Here is a 27,417-nt window from a genome sequence, read left to right as displayed (position 1 = left end):
GTTTCAATAAGGGGTCCTTACTCAGGATACCCCAATGTCTCCTAATAAGCTGTTCTATCTGTCTGTGCTGACTATTAAAACCTGTTATAAATGGAACACTTCTCCCATTATTACTTTTTCTTTCACCAATTCTTTTATTATCATTATTTAATGCACTTATTCTGTCCAATTTCAAACCATCGTCCCTGGCTTTATTAACAACTTCTGTCTTAAATCCCTTTGCTATAAACTGACTGCTAAGGACTCCAGCTTGTTCCTGATATTTGTCCAAGTCAGTACAGTTTCTCCTAATCCATTAAAACTGGCTGATAGGTATACTCCTCAGCCAGTTTTCATGATGGTTGCTATCGTATTCTATAAATGAATTACAGTCAGTTGGTTTTACAAAATTCTTAGTCTTAATTCACCCATTTTCTGCATAAATACTCACATCCCAAAAAACTACTTGAGATTCACTGATGTTAAAGGTCAGGGATATATTAGCACTATTTGAATTTATATATTCACAAAAGGAATCCAGGGATGCTCTATCGCCAACCCATACAAATAAAATATCGATGCTGTATCGATTCCTGGACACCAGGCTGGCACCGAGCTCATGCTTTCCCCACACATATTGTTCTTCCCAGTGGGCCATAAATAAATGCGCATAGCTGGGCACCAGCCTGGTGCCCATAGCAGTCCCAGTCAACTGCAAATAAAAATCATTGTTAAACCAAAAAAAGTTATTCTGAAGGATAAGGGCAATTCCCTCAAGTATAAACTGTATTTTATCTTCGGACAAATTGCTTCTTCTCAAGAAGGTCTCTGTAGCATTTTTACCCATTTTATGATCTATAATAGTATATAACGAAGCCCCATCTGCCGTGACTAAAAAGTAACCCTCAGTCCATTGTATCTCTGACAATTTATTAATAGTTGCAATTGTGTCCTTTAAATAAAATGCTGTGGATTTAACGAAAAGGCTCCAAAGTATGATCAATAAACATTGACAAATTGGATAAGACAGAATTAGTGCCTGCCACGATAGGCCGGCCAGGTGGCTTCTCTTTACATTTATGGATCTTTGGCAAGATATACATAACCGGAATAGATGGATTTTCTATCATCATAAACAAACACTCATCATTGGTTATAATACTCTTAGAGGTATAGAGTACTAAAAATGTTTCACATTTTTTCATTATATTTGCACTAGGGTTACCTCTCAATTTTTTATGTTTCTTTATCCAGCAACTGTCTCATTACCTCCTAGTTGTAATCCACATTCATAATCATGATACTGCCCCCCTTATCCGCTGGTTTTATTTCAATTTCCCTATTTTTGCTAAGGGTTTTCATCGCTATTTGCTCCTCTTTAGTTAGATTCTTTTTTCTAATTGGTTTGAATTGAATACTCTCCAAATCCTCTTTTATTAATTTCTCGAAAGTTTATATAAAACAGCCTTTTATATGACGGGGGAAAAAAGGTGAACTTCCTTTTAAACTTAGGAACTTCACTATATACATTAGTGTCGACTCCGCTAGGGGACTCCCCCAAAAAAACGCTTCAAAGTTAATTGTCTTATAAACCTTTCGATGTCCACAAATACATCAAACTTATCATATTTATTAGAGGAGACAAACTTTAAGCCGCATTCAAGGACATTAGTTTTCTGTTCTATTAGACAATATTTACTTAAATTATAGATCTTAGTTTTATTTATATTATCCAATTTCTGATCTCCACCTATTGGTTGAGCATCCTCTGTAGATTTGGTATCCCCAACCTTTTCCCTCTTTTTCTGTCTCCTTCCTTTTAAAGCCTACAGGGGTTTCTTGGTATCCTTTGGTTCTGTCTTTTTCAAATAAGGGTTTGTCCTCATCTTTTTTTATCTGATGATCTGAAATGCGTAACTTTCCATTCTTAATATCATTCTTATCCCTCATATACTTTTTATGCTTCTTTGTTCTAATTTCCCTCTCATTTGTCTCTACTCTCTAATGGTGCCCATACACTTATGAGTAGTGATGAGCGGGTTCGGTTCCTCGGAAACCGAACCCCCCCCGAACTTCACCCATTTTACACGGGTCCGAGGCATACTCGGATTCTCCCGTATGGCTCGGTTAACCCGAGCGCGCCCGAACGTCATCATCCCGCTGTCGGATTCTCGCGAGATTCGGATTCTATATAAGTAGCCGCGCGTCGCCGCCAATTTCACTCGTGCATTGGAAATGTTAGGGAGAGGACGTGGCTGGCGTCCTCTCCGTTTGTGCTTATTGCTTAATTGTGGGGACTTGGGAGCAGCTGTATTATATAGGAGGAGTACAGTGCAGAGTTTTGCTGATCAGTGACCACCAGTTTTATCCGTTCTCTGCCTGAAAAACGCTCCATATCTGTGCTCAGTGTGCTGCATATATCTGTGCTCACACTGCTTTATTGTGGGGACTGGGGACCAGCAGTATTATACAGGAGGAGTACAGTGCAGAGTTTTGCTGACCAGTGACCACCAGTATACGTTGTCTGCCTGAAAAACGCTCCATATCTGTGCTCAGTGTGCTGCATATATCTGTGCTCACACTGCTTTATTGTGGGTACTGGGGACCACCAGTATATTATATAGGAGGAGTACAGTGCAGAGTTTTGCTGACCAGTGACCACCAGTATACGTTGTCTGCCTGAAAAACGCTCCATATCTGTGCTCAGTGTGCTGCATATATCTGTGCTCACACTGCTTTATTGTGGGTACTGGGGACCACCAGTATATTATATAGGAGGAGTACAGTGCAGAGTTTTGCTGACCAGTGACCACCAGTATATATAGCAGTACGGTACGGAAGGCCACTGCTCTACCTACCTCTGTGTCGTCAAGTATGCTATCCATCTAGATTCTATACCTGTGGTGCATTTTAGTTTTGCAGTTTGCTGACAGTGACCACCAGTATATATAGCAGTACGGTACGGAAGGCCACTGCTCTACCTACCTCTGTGTCGTCAAGTATACTATCCATCTAGATTCTATACCTGTGGTGCATTTTAGTTTTGCAGTTTGCTGACAGTGACCACCAGTATATATAGCAGTACGGTACGGAAGGCCACTGCTCTACCTACCTCTGTGTCGTCAAGTATACTATCCATCTAGATTCTATACCTGTGGTGCATTTTAGTTTTGCAGTTTGCTGACAGTGACCACCAGTATATATAGCAGTACGGTACGGAAGGCCACTGCTCTACCTACCTCTGTGTCGTCAAGTATACTATCCATCTAGATTCTATACCTGTGGTGCATTTTAGTTTTGCAGTTTGCTGACAGTGACCACCAGTATATATAGCAGTACGGTACGGAAGGCCACTGCTCTACCTACCTCTGTGTCGTCAAGTATACTATCCATCTAGATTCTATACCTGTGGTGCATTTTAGTTTTGCAGTTTGCTGACAGTGACCACCAGTATATATAGCAGTACGGTACGGAAGGCCACTGCTCTACCTACCTCTGTGTCGTCAAGTATGCTATCCATCTAGATTCTATACCTGTGGTGCATTTTAGTTTTGCAGTTTGCTGACAGTGACCACCAGTATATATAGCAGTACGGTACGGAAGGCCACTGCTCTACCTACCTCTGTGTCGTCAAGTATACTATCCATCTAGATTCTATACCTGTGGTGCATTTTAGTTTTGCAGTTTGCTGACAGTGACCACCAGTATATATAGCAGTACGGTATGGAAGGCCACTGCTCTATCTACCTCTGTGTTGTCAAGTATACTATCCATCTAGATTCTATACCTGTGGTGCATTTTAGTTTTGCAGTTTGCTGACAGTGACCACCAGTATATATAGCAGTACGGTATGGAAGGCCACTGCTCTACCTACCTCTGTGTCGTCAAGTATACTATCCATCTAGATTCTATACCTGTGGTGCATTTTAGTTTTGCAGTTTGCTGACAGTGACCACCAGTATATATAGCAGTACGGTATGGAAGGCCACTGCTCTACCTACCTCTGTGTCGTCAAGTATACTATCCATCTAGATTCTATACCTGTGGTGCATTTTAGTTTTGCAGTTTGCTGACAGTGACCACCAGTATATATAGCAGTACGGTACGGAAGGCCACTGCTCTACCTACCTCTGTGTCGTCAAGTATACTATCCATCTAGATTCTATACCTGTGGTGCATTTTAGTTTTGCAGTTTGCTGACAGTGACCACCAGTATATATAGCAGTACGGTATGGAAGGCCACTGCTCTACCTACCTCTGTGTCGTCAAGTATACTATCCATCTAGATTCTATACCTGTGGTGCATTTTAGTTTTGCAGTTTGCTGACAGTGACCACCAGTATATATAGCAGTACGGTACGGAAGGCCACTGCTCTACCTACCTCTGTGTCGTCAAGTATGCTATCCATCTAGATTCTATACCTGTGGTGCATTTTAGTTTTGCAGTATGCTGACAGTGACCACCAGTATATATAGCAGTACGGTACGGAAGGCCACTGCTCTACCTACCTCTGTGTCGTCAAGTATACTATCCATCTAGATTCTATACCTGTGGTGCATTTTAGTTTTGCAGTTTGCTGACAGTGACCACCAGTATATATAGCAGTACGGTATGGAAGGCCACTGCTCTACCTACCTCTGTGTCGTCAAGTATACTATCCATCTAGATTCTATACCTGTGGTGCATTTTAGTTTTGCAGTTTGCTGACAGTGACCACCAGTATATATAGCAGTACGGTACGGAAGGCCACTGCTCTACCTACCTCTGTGTCGTCAAGTATGCTATCCATCTAGATTCTATACCTGTGGTGCATTTTAGTTTTGCAGTATGCTGACAGTGACCACCAGTATATATAGCAGTACGGTACGGAAGGCCACTGCTCTACCTACCTCTGTGTCGTCAAGTATACTATACATCTAGATTCTATACCTGTGGTGCATTTTAGTTTTGCAGTTTGCTGACAGTGACCACCAGTATATATAGCAGTACGGTACGGAAGGCCACTGCTCTACCTACCTCTGTGTCATCAAGTATGCTATCCATCTAGATTCTATACCTGTGGTGCATTTTAGTTTTGCAGTTTGCTGACAGTGACCACCAGTATATATAGCAGTACGGTACGGAAGGCCACTGCTCTACCTACCTCTGTGTCGTCAAGTATACTATCCATCTAGATTCTATACCTGTGGTGCATTTTAGTTTTGCAGTTTGCTGACAGTGACCACCAGTATATATAGCAGTACGGTACGGAAGGCCACTGCTCTACCTACCTCTGTGTCGTCAAGTTTACTATCCATCTAGATTCTATACCTGTGGTGCATTTTAGTTTTGCAGTTTGCTGACAGTGACCACCAGTATATATAGCAGTACGGTACGGAAGGCCACTGCTCTACCTACCTCTGTGTCGTCAAGTATGCTATCCATCTAGATTCTATACCTGTGGTGCATTTTAGTTTTGCAGTTTGCTGACAGTGACCACCAGTATATATAGCAGTACGGTACGGTAGGCCACTGCTCTACCTACCTCTGTGTCGTCAAGTATACTATCCATCTAGATTCTATACCTGTGGTGCATTTTAGTTTTGCAGTTTGCTGACAATGACCACCAGTATATATAGCAGTACGGTATGGAAGGCCACTGCTCTATCTACCTCTGTGTTGTCAAGTATACTATCCATCTAGATTCTATACCTGTGGTGCATTTTAGTTTTGCAGTTTGCTGACAGTGACCACCAGTATATATAGCAGTACGGTATGGAAGGCCACTGCTCTACCTACCTCTGTGTCGTCAAGTATACTATCCATCTAGATTCTATACCTGTGGTGCATTTTAGTTTTGCAGTTTGCTGACAGTGACCACCAGTATATATAGCAGTACGGTACGGAAGGCCACTGCTCTACCTACCTCTGTGTCGTCAAGTATACTATCCATCTAGATTCTATACCTGTGGTGCATTTTAGTTTTGCAGTTTGCTGACAGTGACCACCAGTATATATAGCAGTACGGTACGGAAGGCCACTGCTCTACCTACCTCTGTGTCGTCAAGTATGCTATCCATCTAGATTCTATACCTGTGGTGCATTTTAGTTTTGCAGTATGCTGACAGTGACCACCAGTATATATAGCAGTACGGTACGGAAGGCCACTGCTCTACCTACCTCTGTGTCGTCAAGTATACTATACATCTAGATTCTATACCTGTGGTGCATTTTAGTTTTGCAGTTTGCTGACAGTGACCACCAGTATATATAGCAGTACGGTACGGAAGGCCAGTGCTCTACCTACCTCTGTGTCGTCAAGTATGCTATCCATCTAGATTCTATACCTGTGGTGCATTTTAGTTTTGCAGTTTGCTGACAGTGACCACCAGTATATATAGCAGTACGGTACGGAAGGCCACTGCTCTACCTACCTCTGTGTCGTCAAGTATACTATCCATCTAGATTCTATACCTGTGGTGCATTTTAGTTTTGCAGTTTGCTGACAGTGACCACCAGTATATATAGCAGTACGGTACGGAAGGCCACTGCTCTACCTACCTCTGTGTCGTCAAGTATACTATCCATCTAGATTCTATACCTGTGGTGCATTTTAGTTTTGCAGTTTGCTGACAGTGACCACCAGTATATATAGCAGTACGGTATGGAAGGCCACTGCTCTACCTACCTCTGTGTCGTCAAGTATACTATCCATCTAGATTCTATACCTGTGGTGCATTTTAGTTTTGCAGTTTGCTGACAGTGACCACCAGTATATATAGCAGTACGGTACGGAAGGCCACTGCTCTACCTACCTCTGTGTCGTCAAGTATGCTATCCATCTAGATTCTATACCTGTGGTGCATTTTAGTTTTGCAGTATGCTGACAGTGACCACCAGTATATATAGCAGTACGGTACGGAAGGCCACTGCTCTACCTACCTCGGTTTCGTCAAGTATACTATCCATCTAGATTCTATACCTGTGGTGCATTTTAGTTTTGCAGTTTGCTGACAGTGACCACCAGTATATATAGCAGTACGGTACGGAAGGCCACTGCTCTACCCACGTCTGTGTCGTCAAGTATACTATCCATCTAGATTCTATACCTGTGGTGCATTTTAGTTTTGCAGTTTGCTGACAGTGACCACCAGTATATATTGCAGTACGGTACGGAAGGCCACTGCTCTACCTACCTCTGTGTCGTCAAGTATACTATCCATCTAGATTCTATACCTGTGGTGCATTTTAGTTTTGCAGTTTGCTGACAGTGACCACCAGTATATATAGCAGTACGGTACGGAAGGCCACTGCTCTACCTACCTCTGTGTCGTCAAGTATACTATCCATCTAGATTCTATACCTGTGGTGCATTTTAGTTTTGCAGTTTGCTGACAGTGACCACCAGTATATATAGCAGTACGGTATGGAAGGCCACTGCTCTACCTACCTCTGTGTCGTCAAGTATACTATCCATCTAGATTCTATACCTGTGGTGCATTTTAGTTTTGCAGTTTGCTGACAGTGACCACCAGTATATATAGCAGTACGGTACGGAAGGCCACTGCTCTACCTACCTCTGTGTCGTCAAGTATGCTATCCATCTAGATTCTATACCTGTGGTGCATTTTAGTTTTGCAGTATGCTGACAGTGACCACCAGTATATATAGCAGTACGGTACGGAAGGCCACTGCTCTACCTACCTCGGTTTCGTCAAGTATACTATCCATCTAGATTCTATACCTGTGGTGCATTTTAGTTTTGCAGTTTGCTGACAGTGACCACCAGTATATATAGCAGTACGGTACGGAAGGCCACTGCTCTACCTACCTCTGTGTCGTCAAGTATACTATCCATCTAGATTCTATACCTGTGGTGCATTTTAGTTTTGCAGTTTGCTGACAGTGACCACCAGTATATATAGCAGTACGGTATGGAAGGCCACTGCTCTACCTACCTCTGTGTCGTCAAGTATACTATCCATCTAGATTCTATACCTGTGGTGCATTTTAGTTTTGCAGTTTGCTGACAGTGACCACCAGTATATATAGCAGTACGGTACGGAAGGCCACTGCTCTACCTACCTCTGTGTCGTCAAGTATGCTATCCATCTAGATTCTATACCTGTGGTGCATTTTGGTTTTGCAGTATGCTGACAGTGACCACCAGTATATATAGCAGTACGGTACGGAAGGCCACTGCTCTACCTACCTCGGTTTCGTCAAGTATACTATCCATCTAGATTCTATACCTGTGGTGCATTTTAGTTTTGCAGTTTGCTGACAGTGACCACCAGTATATATAGCAGTACGGTACGGAAGGCCACTGCTCTACCTACCTCTGTGTCGTCAAGTATACTATCCATCTAGATTCTATACCTGTGGTGCATTTTAGTTTTGCAGTTTGCTGACAGTGACCACCAGTATATACTGCAGTACGGTACGGAAGGCCACTGCTCTACCTACCTCTGTGTCGTCAAGTATACTATCTATCCATACCTGCTTTTCAGTTGTGCGCAGTATATATAGTAGTAGGCCATTGCTATTGATACTGGCATATAATTCCACACATTAAAAAATGGAGAACTAAAATGTGGAGGTTAAAATAGGGAAAGATCAAGATCCACTTCCACCTCGTGCTGAAGCTGCTGCCACTAGTCATGGCCGAGACGATGAAATGCCATCAACATCGTCTGCCAAGGCCGATGCCCAATGTCATAGTAGAGAGCATGTAAAATCCAAAAAACAAAAGTTCAGTAAAATGACCCAAAAATCTAAATTGAAAGTGTCTGATGAGAAGCGTAAACTTGCCAATATGCCATTTACGACACGGAGTGGCAAGGAACGGCTGAGGCCCTGGCCTATGTTCATGGCTAGTGGTTCAGCTCACATGAGGATGGAAGCACTCATCCTCTCGCTAGAAAACTGCAGTGCCACTCCTAGATGGGCCAGGTGTTTGTGTCGGCCACTTGGGTCGCTTAGCTTAGTCACACAGCTACCTCATTGCGCCTCTTTTTTTCTTTGCATCATGTGCTGTTTGGGGACTATTTTTTTGAAGTGCCATCTTGTCTGACACTGCAGTGCCACTCCTAGATGGGCCAGGTGTTTGTGTCGGCCACTTGGGTCGCTTAGCTTAGTCACACAGCTACCTCATTGTGCCTCTTTTTTTCTCTGCATCATGTGCTGTTTGGGGACTTTTTTTTTGAAGTGCCATCCTGTCTGACACTGCAGTGCCACTCCTAGATGGGCCAGGTGTTTGTGTCGGCCACTTGTGTCGCTTAGCTTAGTCACACAGCGACCTTGGTGCGCCTCTTTTTTTCTTTGCATCATGTGCTGTTTGGGGACTATTTTTTTGAAGTGCCATCCTGTCTGACACTGCAGTGCCACTCCTAGATGGGCCAGGTGTTTTTGTCGGCCACTTGGGTCGCTTAGCTTAGTCACACAGCGACCTTGGTGCGCCTCTTTTTTTCTTTGCATCATGTGCTGTTTGGGGACTATTTTTTTGAAGTGCCATCCTGCCTGACACTGCAGTGCCACTCCTAGATGGTCCAGGTGTTTGTGTCGGCCACTTGTGTCGCTTAGCTTAGCCATCCAGCAACCTCTGTAAACTAAACTAAAAATAATATTGTGAGGTGTGAGGTGTTCAGAATAGACTGGAAATTAGTGGAAATTATGGTTATTGAGGTTAATAAAACTATGGGATCAAAATGACCCCCAAATTCTATGATTTAAGCTGTTTTTGAGGGTTTTTTGTAAAAAAACACCCGAATCCAAAACACACCCGAATCCGGCAAAAAATTTTCAGGGAGGTTTTGGCAAAACGCGTCCGAATCCAAAACACAGCCGCGGAACCGAATCTAAAACCAAAACACAAAACCCGAAAAATTTCCGGTGCACATCTCTACTTATGAGATAATCGGTGCTATCCTTCAATTTCGACCACATCTGTGCGAGAAATCGAAGGATTGTATGCACATTTTAGGTACCTTGAGATGCGATGCGCTGGCACGCCGCTCGAATATCGCGTCTCAAGATATTATGTGCTACACTTAATATTTCTCGCATCACAGTGCGATCGCATGTGGTTTTAAACCCACATGAGATATATCGCACTGCGATGTGCGACGGGCACCCGCCGGGAGCGGCCAGAGGCCGCTCTTACTCGGTGGTGACGTGCCCATCACGTGATTACCATGCGATCTATCGCATGATCGCATGGTAATCACTTTGGCAGTTCAGGTGCGATTTCATCGCACCTGAACAGCCGGTGCGATGCCCCACGATGTCGCGTCATGGGGCATCGCACAAGTGTATGGCCAGCATTAGAAATGACTGCTTCCATCACTTTATATTCCTCCATTTTTGAAAAAGGTTCTATTAGAGATTCCAATGTCTTGGTCTCATCTTCCAATTTTCCCAATGTTTTGCTCCTTTTTCTTATGATTCATTCCATGAGAGAAAAGGAGCAAGTTTCCAAGATCTTACGCCAGTTTTGCTTAAAATCTTCAGATTCGTCATTAAAAGAGGGGGTCTTGTTAATACTTAAACCTCTGTGGATTAATTTATCAGTACAATATTTTTTCCAAAGAAGTGATCTCCCACCAAACTTTACCCTCTTTTATCAATAACCTCTCCATTTTATGCATAGCACTCTCCAAATTATGATCTATCAATTCAATATCACATACCCCTTTAAATACATCAGGGATCTGGGCTCTTCTTTCGGCCCTATGTGTAAACATTATAAGGCAGCAAGACACACCAAAAGGTGCAACAAGACAGTAAATTAACATTATTTGGTGGAATAACTTGCGCCCTTTAGCTGCAGCTCAATCCCCACTTGCAAGAGCACCAAGTCTTGTTCAACGTATATGTAACACATGGGTAAGTGGTCCTCTAGCACTGCTAGAACGCCACAGGAAAATCCTATTAGCGATGTCCTGTTCACTTCAATGCAAATAGAGAACAGCAAGGAGAAAAATTATCCAGTAGCGAGTATTCACCACCGTGAAAGAAACCTCTGGACTCACCCCTATCAAATGAGATGCGTTCACATAAAGGTTTCTTTTCTCCTGTTGTTCTCACTTCTTAAATAACACATTAGTGGTCTCTTAGGAGTAACACTCACCTAGAGTAGGTTTCCCTATGTGCATCAAAAGGTATCTTTAATCCGCAATGGGCCTTTCATCCAATCCAGGAAACCGAAAATACTTTATCAAAAGTATTTTATTTCATACATAAAACAAAGTCCATAAAAATATACACCATAAAAACACTAAAACAATTCATAGCCCCTGTTTTTGGCTGATATGGTTTGTTCCACTCTATACCTTAAGGTTCAAAAGAAAAACAAGGATCAAGAGCCCACCCTTTTCACCGTCCTGCTCCTGGGAAAACAGTCTGGGATAGTGGGTTCCTCCAGATGGAAAAAATGAATTCTTAGCTCAATAAGGTAAAAAGTATAAATGGAATAAAAACCTCAGGATTCCTCAACACCAACGCGTTTCGGAGTGACTTCCTCAGGGTGTAGAGGCAACCAAGCCATATGGGCCTTATATACCCCACAATGTAAGTCATGTGACCTCCCAACCAATCACAACAGTTCTGTCTCATAATGGGTGTATTAAGAGTGTATTAAGACTAAGAATTTTGTAAAACCAACTGACTGTAATTTCTTTATAGAATACGATAGCAACCATCATGAAAACTGGCTGAGGAGTATACCTATCAGCCAGTTTCAACGGATTAGGAGAAACTGTACTGACTTGGACAAATATCAGGAACAAGCTGGAATCCTCAGCAGTCAGTGCATAACAAAGGGATTTAAGACGGAAGTTGTTAATAAAGCCAGGACGATGGTTTGAAATTGGACAGAATAAGTGCATTAAATAATGATAATAAAAGAATTGGTGAAAGAAAAAGTAATAATGGGAGTAGTGTTCCATTTATAACAGGATTTAATAGTCAGCACAGATAGAACAGCTTATTAGGAGACATTGGGGTATCCTGAGTAAGGACCCCTTATTGAAACCACATATTTTGGAATACTCCAGATTCTATACAGAAAGGCTTCTAATTTAAAGGATAGTATGGTGAGAAGCGTAACTTCTGTACCGAAAATGGCAACAAGGAAAAAATCCATGTTATGTGTCGTACTTGTAAAAGCAGGGAGCGTAAAATCACTCAATAAAAATCTAATCAGACCAATAAGATAAATAAAATTGATAATTGTATTACTTGTAATACTAAGGACTTTGTCTATCTGTTGGAGTGCTCTTGTAAAGCCCAATATGTGGGCAAGACATCGAGAATGCTTAAAGTGCGTTTAGTCAGCGGAACATGTCCGCAACGTAAAGAAGAGTTTGGAAACCCATAACGTGTCCTTACACTTTAAGACAAAGCACCAATGTGATATTAAACATATGGTTAGTTTTTGTGGAATAAAAACCATTAAAACCAATTGGAGAACCAATAATAGGGAAGAGCTTTTAGTTAGGGAGGAGATGAAAAGTATATATGAGTTAAGAACCCTTATGCCCAAGTGACTTAATGCCGAATTTGAAACTAAATGGTTCCTATAGGTTATTAAGTGGAGTTGTTTTAACTATGTATGAAAATATATGTAGGCTTTCTTTTAATGAAAGTTCTGTTCTACATAAAAATAATGTTTGGACCTCCGGATACTGTAATATGGAGTTATGGATTATGATATGTATGGAACATGTAAACTTATCATGCATACTGAACAAGTTTACCTGGGAATATGAATTAATTTATTTTTACTTATATTTCATATGGTAACCGTTTGGCGGAGCCGATCTGAAAGGAAGTGTCTTATGCGTTCCAAATGACAGACAAATACTTCCTGTTTGCGTTCCACAGACAAGAAGTGACATAACGGAAAGCCTGAGATCTGTGTAACAGTGCCCGGGAATGGTTCATGAAGCGTACGTGCCTTATCCAAGACAACTGGAGACCTATTACATTCACTATGGAGCCCAGAGTCTTATAGGTAAAAAGAACATGTAAAACTAAGGACTATGGATTCCAATGGAACGCATGCTTCCTGGATACATATTATGAACAGAATTCAGTATCCACTATTCCTGTTCTGCTTTTTAGTCTAACCACTTAAGAAAGCTTGTTTGTATAATATGTTTAAAAATTGCAAATTTTAGGATTTGGTTACATGTATGTTGTGAATACATTAAAATACATAAAATATTCTTTGTATATGCTTTATAAGAAGTGTAAAATACACAATATGAGACAGAACTGTTGTGATTGGTTGGTTGGTCACATGACTTACATTGTGGGGTATATTAGGCCCATATGGTTTGTTTGCCTCTACACTCTGAGGAAGGAACTAATTCCGAAACACGTTGGTGTTGATGACTCCTGAGGTTTTTATTCCATTTATACTTTTTACCTTATTGAGCTAAGAATTTCATTTTTTCCATTTGGGGGAACCCACTATCGCAGACTGTTTTCCCGGGAGCAGGACGGTGAAAAGGGTGGTCTCTTGATCCTTGTTTTTCTTTTGCACCTTAAGGTATAGAGTGGAACAAACCATATCAGCCAAAAACAGGGGCTATGGATTGTTTTAGTGTTTTTATGGTGTATATTTTTATGAACCCTTTTTATGTATGAAATAAAATACTTTTGATAAAGTATTTTCAGTTTCCTGGCTTCTATGAAAGACCCATTGCGGATTAAAGATACCTTTTGATGCACATAGGGAAACCTGCTCTAGGTGAGTGTTACTCCTAAGAGACCGCTAATGTGTTATTTAAGAAGTGAGAACAGGAGAAAAGAAACCTTTATGTGAACGCATCTCATTTGATAGGGGTGAGTCCAGAGGTTCCTTTCACTGTGGTGATAGTACTGGATACTCGTCACTGGATAATCTTTCTCCTTGCTGTTATCTATTTGCATTGAAGTGAACAGGACATCGCTAATAGGATTTTCCTGTGGCGTTCTAGCAGTGCTTGAGGACCACTTACCCATGTGTTACATATACGTTGAACAAGACTTGGTGCTCTTGCAAGTGGAATTGAGCTGCAGCTAAAGGGCGCAAGTTATTCCATCAAATAATGTTAAGAAGCTGTCACTTCATCAAACCTATTTTTTTTCCTGAAGTAACAGTGGATTGTATTGAAATTAACATTTATTTCTAAAAAAACAAATAGTACATTTCAATACACTCCACTATTTCAGAAAAAAATAATAATATATATATATATATATATATATATATATGACTAAGTCAAACAAATGTATTTGATATTGAAAGTTTTTTTTGGGAAATTTAAGATGACTTTAACGGACAATTCTCCGTGATGCACAGGACGGCTACACAAATTCAAACGACTTACAGATGGGTTCATGTTTATCTTGACCTTTAATAGGATTAACTGAGACTGGCCAGTCGGACTTAATCCCCTGCTGTATTGTACTCTGTAGTGTATTGCAGCTGAGAACAATAGATGAAGGGTTTATGTTAATAAACCATGTTGTACCTAGGCGTAGCAAACTAGCCAAGATAACCATGGACCCATCTGTACTTCTCCAAAATACTAAGGTTTTAGTGAGTCTTAAGTTATAGGGTAAGGCATTGCTACTAAGCAATTACTTTTCATATAAGAACAATTTCTTAACAGACCAGTTTAAAAGGAAAAATCATTATAAAGCTTGTGATGCACAGGACTTTATGTTCACTTTCTGGAGAATCACCCTAACATTTTTTCAAAAAATAATCAGAAGCAATTATATTTAGTAAAACATTACTATGGATTCGATGTGGCGTGGTGTGATACAGGAAGAGGTCCATGCCGTTGACACCATGAGTTACCCCATCGAGTGACAACAACACTAGTGACGCCTCTGATGGGCTCCATGGCTTGACCTAGTTGGAAAGAGGAGAAAAACAAGTGAAGTCACTTTGACTTCTGCCATTCCTGCCCACTGTTTTTATGTCTGCAGCCGTGACTATCTTAATTAGTGTCTGGACTTGCACGGACTCCATGACTGGTGCATAAGATCCATCTGAATCTGAAACGTGTCCAATTTCCATCCACATACTACGATCAAGTATTGAAGTCTGCCGTCGAAGTCAAAAATATTACATAAAGAGAACATACAAACTACACACATATAAGTCGCTATACTTGCAAATACGCGCAGCGAGCACAGCAATATATGGTAACACACGCATTTACACGGACATGCCACAGAGATGGATTCGACACTTATTTCATACAGTACATAACTATAATTGTGGTGGTATCAAGCGCCAGACATCATGATGATTTAAAATTATATATAATGAAGTAATGTCATGTATGTGTATTATTTGAACGAAACAAGATAGACCGATCATGTTTACTATTGAAGCAACCAGATTGATGTGTAGATTCATTTGATGCTTGTTGTGAAGTTGTGGGACATTGCAGTGGATAATTATGATTAAATGTATAAAAGCTAAAATCACTTTTATTAGAACAATAGATATTCCAAACAGGAAACTCAGGCCAGCCCGTTGGATGTCTTCAAAGCTGAACCTGATTAGCATATACAAAGAGACTAGTGACTCATCATGAATCCCTCCCCCAAAAACTAGATAACACACTGCTGATCACACAGGAGGTCAGTTCCTGTTTTGGTCTCAGAGTTGCTGATCGGTCCCAGACAATGATGGAGTTCTTGCATGATTTTACAGAGAGAGAGAGAGAGAGTCATATGGAGGGACAAATTTATATGAGAAAGATATGGTAATTGTATCGCTGGCCTGTAACTGTATGTAACTGTATGTAACTGTAACTGTATGTTTTAACTGCTTACTGTGTGAGTGTAACCATGTAACTATAGGTATACAGTACTTTGTAATATATTGAATCCATATCCTTTTAATAACAAATATATACATCAATGAGCTTTGGAACTCAGATAATGTGTGGGTGTATTGTTTTCTCTTATGGGATGCAGTGTTTTGCTATGTATAGTGCACATTCATGGCATATGGTAATAAGATGTGCAGGCGTTTACAATATATATTAGAGCAGGCATTTTAAATATTTGTGAGAAAGCAATTTGGCATTCACACTGCTTACATGTCCACAGCACTCCCATGAGAAGCAGGAGGTACGTACATTCACATGGTCGCCGCTCAGAAATTCCCATTTAACGGAAAGCGCATTCCATCGACGGACAGATCAATATGTACGCACTAGTGATTACCGTCAGTGTGCATGTGTCTGTTCCAGCACATGCACAATCCCTGATTTCTTACTATGACGCATGCACAGTATGCTGAAATAGAACAATCCACGTTTCCTATTGTGTCTGACTTTGAATAAGGCCCATTGTTTGTTTTCTGTATTTATAGCATTGACCAGTATAGTCACACTTGTAATGTGGTCTAAACCTGTGACACCGTTAACCTGGTATGTGTACGGTACAATATATAGTCATCTCTGATCAGCTATAGCAAAACCAACCCCTCAGTGTGGCACATAGACGCTGTTTCATATTCTAAATATTTAAAATTATTTTATGTACAAACCAAGGGCCTAATTGAGACCTGATTGCTGTTGCTCGAAATAGCAAGGTGGCCGATTATCGAATGACTACGTGTGCATACAAATCTTAGGCCCTCATTCCGAGTTGATCGCTTGCTAGCTGCTTTTAGCAGCAGTGCAAACGCTAGGCCGCCGCCCTCAGGGAGTGTATCTTAGCTTAGCAGAAGTGCGACCGAAAGGATCGCAGCATTGCTACAAAAAAAGACTGTGCAGTTTCTGAGTAGCTCGAGACTTACTCCTAGCTAGCGATCATTTCAGTCTGTTTAGTTCCTGTTTTGACATCACAAACACGCCCTGCGTTTGGCCAGCCACTCCCCCGTTTCCCCAGCCACTCCTGCGTTTTTATCGGGCATGCCTGCGTTTTTCAGCACACTCCCGGAAAACGGTCAATTACCTCCCAGAAACTCACCGATCAGCAGTGCGACTGAAAAGCGTCGCTAGACCTTGTGTGAAACTGCATTGGCTTTTGTGAAAGTACGTCGCACGTGCACACTGCGCGCCATACGCATGCGCAGAAGTGCCAATTTTTTGCCTGATCGCTGCGCTGCGAACAACGTCAGCTAGCGATCAACTCGGAATGACCCCCTTAATGCGCATGTGTGAGGCCAAACTGCAAAAGAATTCAGCGTCTTTTTTTATCGCTAGGTGAACGCAGGTTGATTGACAGGGAGTGTCAGGAAAAACACAGGCGTTCCCAAGCGTTTCCAGGGCGGGTGTGTGACGTCAGCTCCGGCCCGATCAGCCCGTTTCTTTCACACTGTAGGAGTAAGTCCTGGGCTACGCACAGACTGGAAAAATCATTAGATGGTGAGTGAGTTGCAAATGGATTTGCAGCTGACCGGCATTTGCAAAGTTTTTCGCACAGCGAACGCAGACTTACACGGGGCGGATTTTCACTCTGTCTGGGCTACCCAGTCGCAGACCTCTGCAAATTCACAGAGGAGCGATCAGGTCTGAAAAAGGCCCCAAATAACAAGAATACGCTATGAACAATAGAATGCGTGAGCAATATGTTTTAATTCCTGTCCATTTTTGATATTGACAATGGCTATCAAATATGCTCTATGGTATATATTTGCAGGTTTCCTGTCATCTAAATCCTTAGTCAGTACCCTACCACGACCCTAGGATGCACACTGCATCTAGACAGAGGTGTCGGCTCCATTGTATGTAGTGTGCTGGCTTGTCATATCTCTGTGAAGATAAGCTTAGTAAGCGAGATAGTAGTATATGGTAAAATTGGCCTGTGGAGCGTTCTCTGTCTACACTCATTAAGGTATTAACTGCATGGTCATTTGCACTAGGCCGGTGTCATCTGAGCTGAAGAACTGGGAATCATATTTTGCATATCCTGTGAAGATGCCTCATATTCCACACCCTCATACAGATGGAGGCCGCTGGACATGTTGGCTCTTTGTTCCTGCATGAAGTTTAAGTTTTTAGTAGTCTGTGGAACTACTCACTTACTGCAGCCATACCGGGAGCAGGTGCAGCCTGGGCAAGCATGGAGGGTTGAGGTGCAGGTGCTGTGGATGTGGTCTTTCTCCTTGGGCAGCAGGCACATAATCCCCCTCAACAAAATGTTGGATGATTTTTGTGTCCCTCTGTGTCCCAGCTGCTTCTTTCATACGTTCAGGATGATGTTGTGGAGCAGGGAAGGCATTGAGGGTCCTGTAAATGGAACGATTTGTGTAAGTACTGTAGTATCAGAGTAATGGAGAATATCTGTTACCTGAACTTCTTTGTCTGTAGTTTTTGCCTTTGCTAGCTGAGGGAGGATATGAGGTAAGTACAAGAACATTAATGGTCCTTTTATGTTTTGTAGGGAGGCTCACCTTCTGCTGTTACTTCATCATCATCATCATCATCATCATCACCATCACCATCATCATCATCCTCAGCTTGATTCATCATCATCATCATCATCATCCTCCTCCTCCTCCTCAGCTTGCTGGGTGTATGGTGATGGGTCATGATGGGTGTGTGAGGAACCTCTGGATGCAAACATAGGGCAAGTTAGATATTAATATTAGATATTATTATTACTCATAAACTTTATTCCTATCTGTATTGGTTAACTGTAACATCTTCAACCAGTCACCAGAAAGCATAAGCTCACACTTTCTGCAATCATCTTTTATTTCTCTCTCTCCTCTTGCTTACATTAGCTCGGTATACATCCCCAGTTTCAGACCCTCCCCATGCATATGCATCTTTCTCACACCACTGTAGACATCCAGCAAACCGTAAATACCTCACCTTTCTCCCATCACCCTCTAACTCCTTTAAAGGTGCTGTGTGGAAAAACCACTATGGGTATGGATCTCTGCTCGTTGATGCAGGAGGTGAGTTATTGCATACAGCACAAATTATGCATTTCCATGAATGTCCATACTATTCTGAGTCAAATGGAGCTTGGACGGAACTGTCTTTCCATGAAATACAAGGCAGAGATTGGGCCATGACAATTTGATCACATGTAATCACCCTGACTTGTAGGAGTGTCCTGGGAGTTTCAGTGGAGTCTTATAGGCATGTATTTAGAGCTCCATGTGATTCTGAATCGTGTTTCTGATGTATATGTTGCACTTAGGATGGGGCTAGTGCAAGTGCAGATACTAACCATGATGGTTGCTGGGGCCAGCATAATATCAATGGGCTGCATAGATTTCCACTTGCACACCCATGAACACACGCATTAGTTGAATAAGGTAAATGTGGCTTTCGTGGCTGTCCTCAACTACAGACACTTTACAATAGTCTATGGGGGTCATTCAGACCCGATCGCACACTTTTTGCGCAGCTGTGCAATTGGGTCTGAACAGCGCATGCATGCGGGCCGCAATGCGCATGCGCGTCACTGGACGGTGACGGGGGTTGCCGGGCAGCGATGAATCTAATGAAGAAAGCGATCGCACCGGCAATCACAAGAAGATTGACAGGCAGAAGTCGTTCATGGGTGGCAAATCACAGTTTTCTGGGAGTGTCCAGGAAAACGCAGCCGTGCCTGGCCATATCCAGGAAGGGTTCCTGACATCAGCTCCGTCCAGGATCATCGCAGCGGCTGAGTAAGTCCTGGGCTGTGCATAAACTGAACAAACGTTTGTTTGTGCAGCTCACTGCACAGCCGATCGCACCCCTGCAAAGCGATTACCCCCTCCCCTGTATGCAGTGATTACCTGGTCGCAGCAGTGCAAAAAACAGCCTGCGTGCGACCAGGTCTGAATTAGGCCCTATGTCTGTAACAAACTAACATCCATTGATAACCTAACAACCTGAACTTCTGGCAATAACTGAATCCTGGCTCACACAATCAGACACTTTCTCACCAGTAGCCCTTTCACATGATGGTCTCCACTTCACACACATCCCCAGACCTGGAGGCCCACAAGGAGGTGGGGTTGGATAACTCCTTTCCGCACACTGCACAATGCAACAGTTCTACCTAATATCCCATCACTCTCTATCACAGATCCGGTACAAAGACACTACAATTTGAGCCTACGTGATGTGGGTCTTACACACAGTTAATAAAAGAGAAACAAGCAACTGATTTATCTAAAGCACAGGTTCTCAAACTTGGTCCTCAGGACCCCACACGGTTCATGTTTTGCAGGTCACCTGTAGATTTTTAAAATGTGACAGTTGGTGATACACAGTGCAGCTGCTGGGTGACATGGAAAACGTGAACTGTGTGGGGTCCTGAGGACCGAGTTTGAGAACCACTGATCTAAAGGAATGATTACACTCCTCAGTATCTCTCTCACTCACTATGAAGTTCCTGGGTCTGCTACCACAGACATTGTTTCATGAACAACGGACTCCTAATTCCCTATAGATTGTAAGCTTGCGAGGAGAGCTCTGACTGTTTGTTTATTACCCAGTTTTGTTGTATCATTGTGTCCAATTGTAAAGCGCAACGGAATTTGCTGCGCTATATAAGAAACTGTTAATAAATAATAATAATTAGGAAGTCTCGAATCTACCTGTGCAATCACAGTTAAGTCCAAAGTTTCATTACCCAAATAATAACATGTAGCACAGATAGTAGTATGGATTAACCGAATCCACAGGCAAAATGGATCCAAAAAGAATCACAGAGACCAATCTTATTCTATGACATTTAATATGAGAAATATACAATGGTTAAAGTACATACAAAACAATGAATAAGAATGCCATACAAAGGTGGTCTTAGGCAAATCATTTTCTAATAAACAAAAAGGAAAATATTAACAGAACAGTCTAACTTACATAAACCTGTTTATGTGGAGACGCAAGAAAACTGAGCAATTCCAAAAGTCAGATTGTCTCCCAAGAATTGTAATTTGCCCGTTGCCCTCCTCCCCTGGCTTTCGGTTTCAATGCAAATTAGATAAAAGATTCTGCTTGTCAACACCAACATTCCTTGTGTCTTAGGTGGGGGTGAGGATGCTGTCACTAAGGTGTGGAAAGGTGACACTCTCCAGGCCAACCTCATGTTGTTGAGAAGGGCGAGAATGTATAAGACCGCATCATTTTACCATTTTATGTCTGTTGGATCCTTTGTTGGCAGTCCTAATGGGCTATACATAAATCTGCCTCACATGGCATCTTCTCAGACATATTATTACCCCAGCAGTTAGACATCAACATAAAGGTTCATTCACAGGCCTCCATGCTGGTAATTGAGAGAAATACACTTAATAAACATAAAGGGTTACATATTGCCTAATATCTTGTGATCCATAACATAATCACAGCACTCACATTCACATCTTTTGAGATACATGCTATCAGGTTTTCAACTCTTTGCATGTAACTGATCTCTACTGCTCACCCTGGACCACACCAACAATTTATTGAACCTTTCTCTGCTTTGCTTCCTCATGTCTTATCCTCTAACATACCCACCATCATCATGGGTTATTTTAAAATCCCCCCTAGTTATCCACATTCTCCCTGTACCTCCATACTATGCTCTTTGACATCCCCTCTGAGCCTCCATCAGGCTGACTTTTCTACACATCAGGATCACCACTGTCTTGACCTTGTGTTCTCCAGACTATTCTCAGTTTCTGATCTCTGTAACACTCCTTCCCCTCTCTCATATCATCAACTTATCACCTGCAAGCTCTACCAAACTTCCTCATACCTGCATAATTCTGAGGTCTAGTTATAATCAACAACTCTCTGCAACAATTTCTGTATTCTACCTTTTATGACATTATAAGGACGGAGACACTGGTTGAGACCACTTGGACTAGCTTGGGCGAACTGGTAGATTAGGGAAGCTCGAAGGCCTGGTGATGCTGTTCCTCATGCGGACCAGTAGAAGGAAATGGAGATGCTCTGCTGCAGTACTGAGAACTCTGCAGTTGAATTGCAACTTTAGGAATGGCAAATAGCTGTGCAGAGGGAAATAGCTAAGGTGTAGGCACTGGAGTGGAGTAATGGGATTGGCCATATCAAGGCAGGCAATGGAATGTCCAGTGTAGGAACACTGATGCAGGTTGAACAGAATATCCAGTGTAGGGACACTGGTGCAGGCTAGAAGAATATCAAATGTATGGTACCTGCCTGTAGCGTTCAGAGGACGCTAAGGGTGGCACTGCTATAGCATTAATGGCCATAACCAAGGGGCACTCGGGCAGTGATGATGTGCTCTCTGTGGCAGCACTGCTCGCACACCCCTAGGCAATGTACTCCCAGCACTTCCTGCTGTAAACAGGGATCCTTTAGTGGAGATTGGGCTTTTCAGTCACATTACCGGGATCTGCTGTATTCCGACTGGCCAGGTGGCAGGATGACATCAGTCCAAAATGGTGGCGCCCATGATCGGGAGCAGTGGCAACAGCCAAGCGAGGATGCCACATGGGGGTGAGTGCAGCGTGTTATGGAGGGGCACACTGAGAAACACTGCCAGACCAGGTAATGTGGCCTTGAGATCCGGTGTGTGACACTCCTGTCCTGATATGCCAGGATCACATCTTAACCAGCACCTATCAACAGCCCTTGATAAATTATACCCAGCTACTCATCACACTCTGCATCATCCACAATGTCAGTGGTGGCACACTACAGAAATGCAACATCTTCAAAAACTTTTTCACAAAGCAGAACACCATTGGGTGTAAATCTTGTGCTTCGTATGACTTTCTCACATACTGCTACCTACCTCTCCTAGATAATTTCTCTGGAGACTGCTAAACAATCCAATCTCTGCTCAGGCTCCTAACCCCAAACACTTTGGTTATACATTTAAATCTCTTCTCAACCCTCCCACACCAAATCCACCAATCACAATCAGTGCCCAAGGTTTTGTTCCCTGCTTCAAGGACAAGATTGATAGGATCCTACATGAAATGGTGTCTTCTTCGTCCAACAACCTGATTAATTCCTTCCCTGCACCTTGTCTTATCTTCCTATTCTACTACATATTCTATTGATCCTGCACCCTCAGATATAAGTTGATCTCTGTCTCCACCATCCTTTAAAATAATCTGAAATCTCTTTATCTACTTGCACCTTTTTATTCAGTCATGCAGTGATTAGTACTATCCTCGAGAAGCAAAATTCTGACTCAAATTCTATCTCAAATGATGTCTTATCTTTCGGCCCCTCCACGCCCCCCCCCCCCCCCTCCTCCCCACCTCGCTTATGTTACTCGAGAGACTTGCCTACACCGCCGTCACACACTTTCTCACCTCACATAACTTCTAGACTCTCTTCAGTCCACCTTTTGTTCCCAACACTCCAACTAGACTGCATTGATTAAGGTGGTCAGCCATTTCATCCCTGTTAACACCTCTTATACATATGCTACAATTCCTAAGGTCCTGGAGACTTATACTGGTTTTCATCCCATTTATCAAATTTTTCTTTCATTTTTCTTTTCCCTATATTCACCTTCTTTCCTCCTCTTTTATCAGTTGAGTACCACAAGGCTCAGTCATAGGTCTTCTGCTCTTCTCTATCTACACCACATCTCTTGGAACACTAATGAGCTTATTTGGATTTCAGTATCATCTGTATGTGGATAATAATAAAATTTACTTATCCTCTCCATTTACTAAAATGTGGGTTTACAAAAATTGAGATTTTTCACATAGTAACCAATCAGATTATGGATATTATCTGCTACAAGTTGCTAGATAAATGGTAAGTAGAATCTGATTGGTTGCTAAAGATATCTCCACATTTGAAAATCCAGGTCTCTCACGATCTGTCTTGGCCCATATTACGCTATGTCATTATTTTGACAATTCAACTTGGTTGTCCTCTCGCAACTTCAAAAATAAACATTTAATAATATTTCCACAAGATCACAGACATGTACCAACCTAGCATGTATATCTTTGTTGACAACACAACAATTAACATTACACTTTAAGGAGTCTATTTACTAAGCTTTGGAGAGAGATAAAGTGGGTGGAGATAATGTAGCAGCCCATCAGCTCCTAATGCCACGTTACAAGCTTTGAAAAGTGACAACTAGGAGCTGATTAGTTGTACTTTATCTCCATCCACTTTACCTCTCTCCAAGGCTTAGTAAATAGACCACTAAGTCCGTTACCTAGGCGTCATCCTTGATCTGCTTCTAAACGTGACTCTTGCAGCGGCATCCTTACTGAACGTCCCCATACAAGACATGCAAAAAAGAAGCACATTTTGAATGGGAAAGATGATTGGCACAGTTGGGTCGTCTGGAACCTGGCACGCTGAGAGGGGATATTTGGAGCAAATGAAGCCAAAGTGTATGAGGAGTCAGAAGTATCTGTATGTTGGTGTGGTCTTGTTGATAGTCCTATGGGGGTAATTCCAAGTTGATCGCAGCAGGATTTTTTTTTAGCAGTTTGGCAAAACCATGGCCCTCATTCCGAGTTGTTCGCTCGCAAGGCGAATGTAGCAGAGTTACACACGCTAAGCCTACGCCTACTGGGAGTGTATCTTAGCTTCTTAAATGTGCGACCGATGTATTCGCAATATTGCGATTACAAACGACTTAGCAGTTTCTGAGTAGCTTCAGACTTACTCTGCCTGTGCGATCAGTTCTGTGCTTTTCGTTCCTGGCTGACGTCACAAACACACCCAGCGTTCGCCCAGGCACTCCCACCGTTTCTCCGGCCACTCCTGCGTTTTTTCCGGAAACGGTAGCGTTTTCAGCCACACGCCCATAAAACGCCGTGTTTCCGCCCAGTAACACCCATTTCCTGTCAATCACAATGCGATCGTCGGAGCGAAGAAAAAGCCGTGAGTAAACTTACTTTCTTCATAGTAAAGTTACTTGGCGCAGTCGCAGTGCGAACATTGCGCATGCGCACTAAGCGGATTCTCACTGCGATGCGATGAAAAACACCGAGTGAACAACTCGGAATGAGGGCCCATGTGCACTGCAGGGGAGGCAGATATAACATGTGCAGAGAGAGTTAGATTTGGGTGTGGTGTGTTCAATCTGCAATCTAATTTGCAGTGTAAAAATAAAGCAGCCAGTATTTACCCTGCACAGAAACAATATAACCCACCCAAATCTAACTCTCTCTGCACATGTTATATCTGCCTCCCCTGCAGTGCACATGGTTTTGCCCAACTGCTAAAAAAAATCCTGCTGCGATCAACTTGGAATTACCCCCAATATGTAAGCAGAAGTATTTTATATTGAATTTGGTAAAAAAAAAAAAAAACAACAGGAAAACAATGTAAGGACTGAGGAGCCTATGTACTAAGGCTTGGAGAGAGATAAAGTGGAGGGAGATAAAGTACCAGCCAACCAGCTCCTAACTGTCATTTTTTAAACACAGCCTGTAATATTAGGAGCTAATTGCTGTAACTTTACCTCAGTCCACTTTATCTCACTTCAGGTCTTAGTACATAGACCCCTAATAGAGCAGAGCAGCAGAAGAAAGTACAAGGGCCCTCATTCCGAGTTGTTCGCTCGCTAGCTGCTTTTTAGCAGCATTGCACACGCTAAGCCGCCGCCTACTGGGAGTGTATCTTAGCATAGCAGAATTGCGAATAGAAATTTCTTAGCAGTTTCCGAGTAGCTCGACACTTACTCTGCCAGTGCGATCAGTTCAGTCAGTTTCGTTCCTGGTTTGACGTCACAAACACACCCAGCGTTCGCCCAGACACTCTTCCGTTTCTCCAGACACTCCCGCGTTTTTCCCAGAAACGGCTGCGTTTTTTCGCACACTCCCATAAAACGGCCAGTTTCCGCCCAGAAACACCCACTTCCTGTCAATCACACAACGATCACCAGAACGAAGAAATTTCTCCATTAAGCTGTGAGTAAAATACCTAACTTTTTAGCAAATTTACTTGGCGCAGGCGCACTGTGAACGTTGCGCATGCGCAGTTTGCGACTAATCGCACCGATGCGAGGAAAAATAACGAGCGAACAACTCGGAATGAGGGCCATGGTCCTGAACAAGACTACACCAACATACATATCTTATCCAAAAGTATCTCCAAACTTGGCACCTCTGCTGCGTCTCTCATGCACACTCATTACCGACACCCAGTCCCGGTTACAGGACAGTGGGACCGATTTACAGGTGCACACAGATCATGCACTGCTGCGATTTCTCAAGCGTAAAAATAGTGTAAGCATTCCTCGTGTATACTTCTGTGCGATGAACTGAGCAAAACCAACGCAGGGGTGCATAAAGAGAGTAGAGGGCCCGTGCACAGGCTCTGTGATGGGCGCCCTTCTCTCTGACAATGGGGGTCATGCCAAGTTGATCGTAGCTGTGCTAAATTTAGCACAGCTACGATCATCTTCCCTGACATGCGGGGGGACGCCCAGCACGGGGCTAGTCCGACCCGCATGTCAGTCCGCCCCCCCCCCCCCCCCAATACAAAAGCATCACGCAGCGGTGATGCTTTTGTATTTATTACCAGTTATTTATATAGCGCACACATATTCTTCCACAGCGCATTACAGAAAATATTTGGCCATTCACATCAGTCCCTGCCCCAGTGGAGCTTACACTCTATATTCCCTATCACATGTACACACAGACACATTCACACTAGGGATAATATTGTTGGGATCCAATTAACCTACCAGTATATTTTTGGACTGTGGGGGGAAACCGGCGTACCCGGAGGAAACCCACGCAAGTACGGAGAGAATGTACAAACTCCACACAGTTAGAGCCATGGTGGGAATCGAACCCATGACTTCAGTGCTGTGAGGCAGCAATGCTAACCATTACACCATCCGTACTACCTTGTGGTTGTAACTTCCGGCATGTGTCATTCCAGCAACCCTTCATATGTCATTCCAGCAGCTCTTCATGTGTCATTCCTGCCCACCCATGCCACTGCAGCAGCTAATATGTATAACAATGCTTTACTTCCATACGTTAAAAATATAAGAGCTGATATTTACTGAGATTAGTTTACAGATGCGTAGTATAATTAGGGATGAGCGGGTTCGGTTCCCTGAGAACCGAACCCTACCGAACTTCACGTCCCGAGACCTGATCCGAGTTCGGCTCTGGACTTCCCACCAGAAACCAGATCGAGGCAAAACGTCATCATCCCGCTGTCAGATTCTCGTGGGCTTTGGATCCCATATAAACAGCCGCGTGTCGCCGCCATTTTCACTCTGGACTTGGAGAGTGAGGGTGACAGACCTCTGTCTCTCTCTGTGGGTGGTGGCGTGGGGTTAGTGTGTGCTCTGTTGGGGTGCTGCTGCAGTCACTGTGGTGTATCTGTGCTGTGTTAGGGTTGCTGTCCTGGTTGTCACTGCTCTCCTGGATGTCACTGGTGTTATTGCCGGGTGCTGCAGCTGTACATGTGTGTTACTGTCCTGGCTGTCACTGTGTTGTACAGGGGGCAGGGGCATTGTGAAATATAGGGGTGCTGATATCTTAATAACATTACACTGGCCCTGTC

The 27,417-nt window shown here is 42.8% G+C and overlaps 1 long non-coding RNA gene across 2 annotated transcripts in view; it reads right to left on the bottom strand.

Annotated features, from left to right (window-relative positions):
• Window positions 1-17,562: 17,562 nt before the first annotated feature.
• Window positions 17,563-27,417, bottom strand: part of LOC134929473 (uncharacterized) — a 181,922-nt gene continuing 172,067 nt past the window's right edge. The window contains exons 1-3 of one of the 2 annotated variants that reach the window (XR_010178577.1): window positions 23,425-23,542; window positions 18,372-18,530; window positions 17,563-18,207 (exon numbers count right to left, since the gene is read on the bottom strand). This is a non-coding gene — a long non-coding RNA (uncharacterized LOC134929473). Of the gene's footprint in view, window positions 18,208-18,371; window positions 18,531-23,424; window positions 23,543-27,417 lie in introns of those variants that run through there. The other variant, XR_010178578.1, reaches the window with a different exon arrangement.

The sequence above is a fragment of the Pseudophryne corroboree genome, chromosome 5 (genome assembly GCF_028390025.1).
Source record: "Pseudophryne corroboree isolate aPseCor3 chromosome 5, aPseCor3.hap2, whole genome shotgun sequence".
Classification (NCBI taxonomy): Eukaryota; Metazoa; Chordata; class Amphibia; order Anura; family Myobatrachidae; genus Pseudophryne; species Pseudophryne corroboree.
This window is presented reverse-complemented; position numbering and strand designations above follow the sequence as displayed.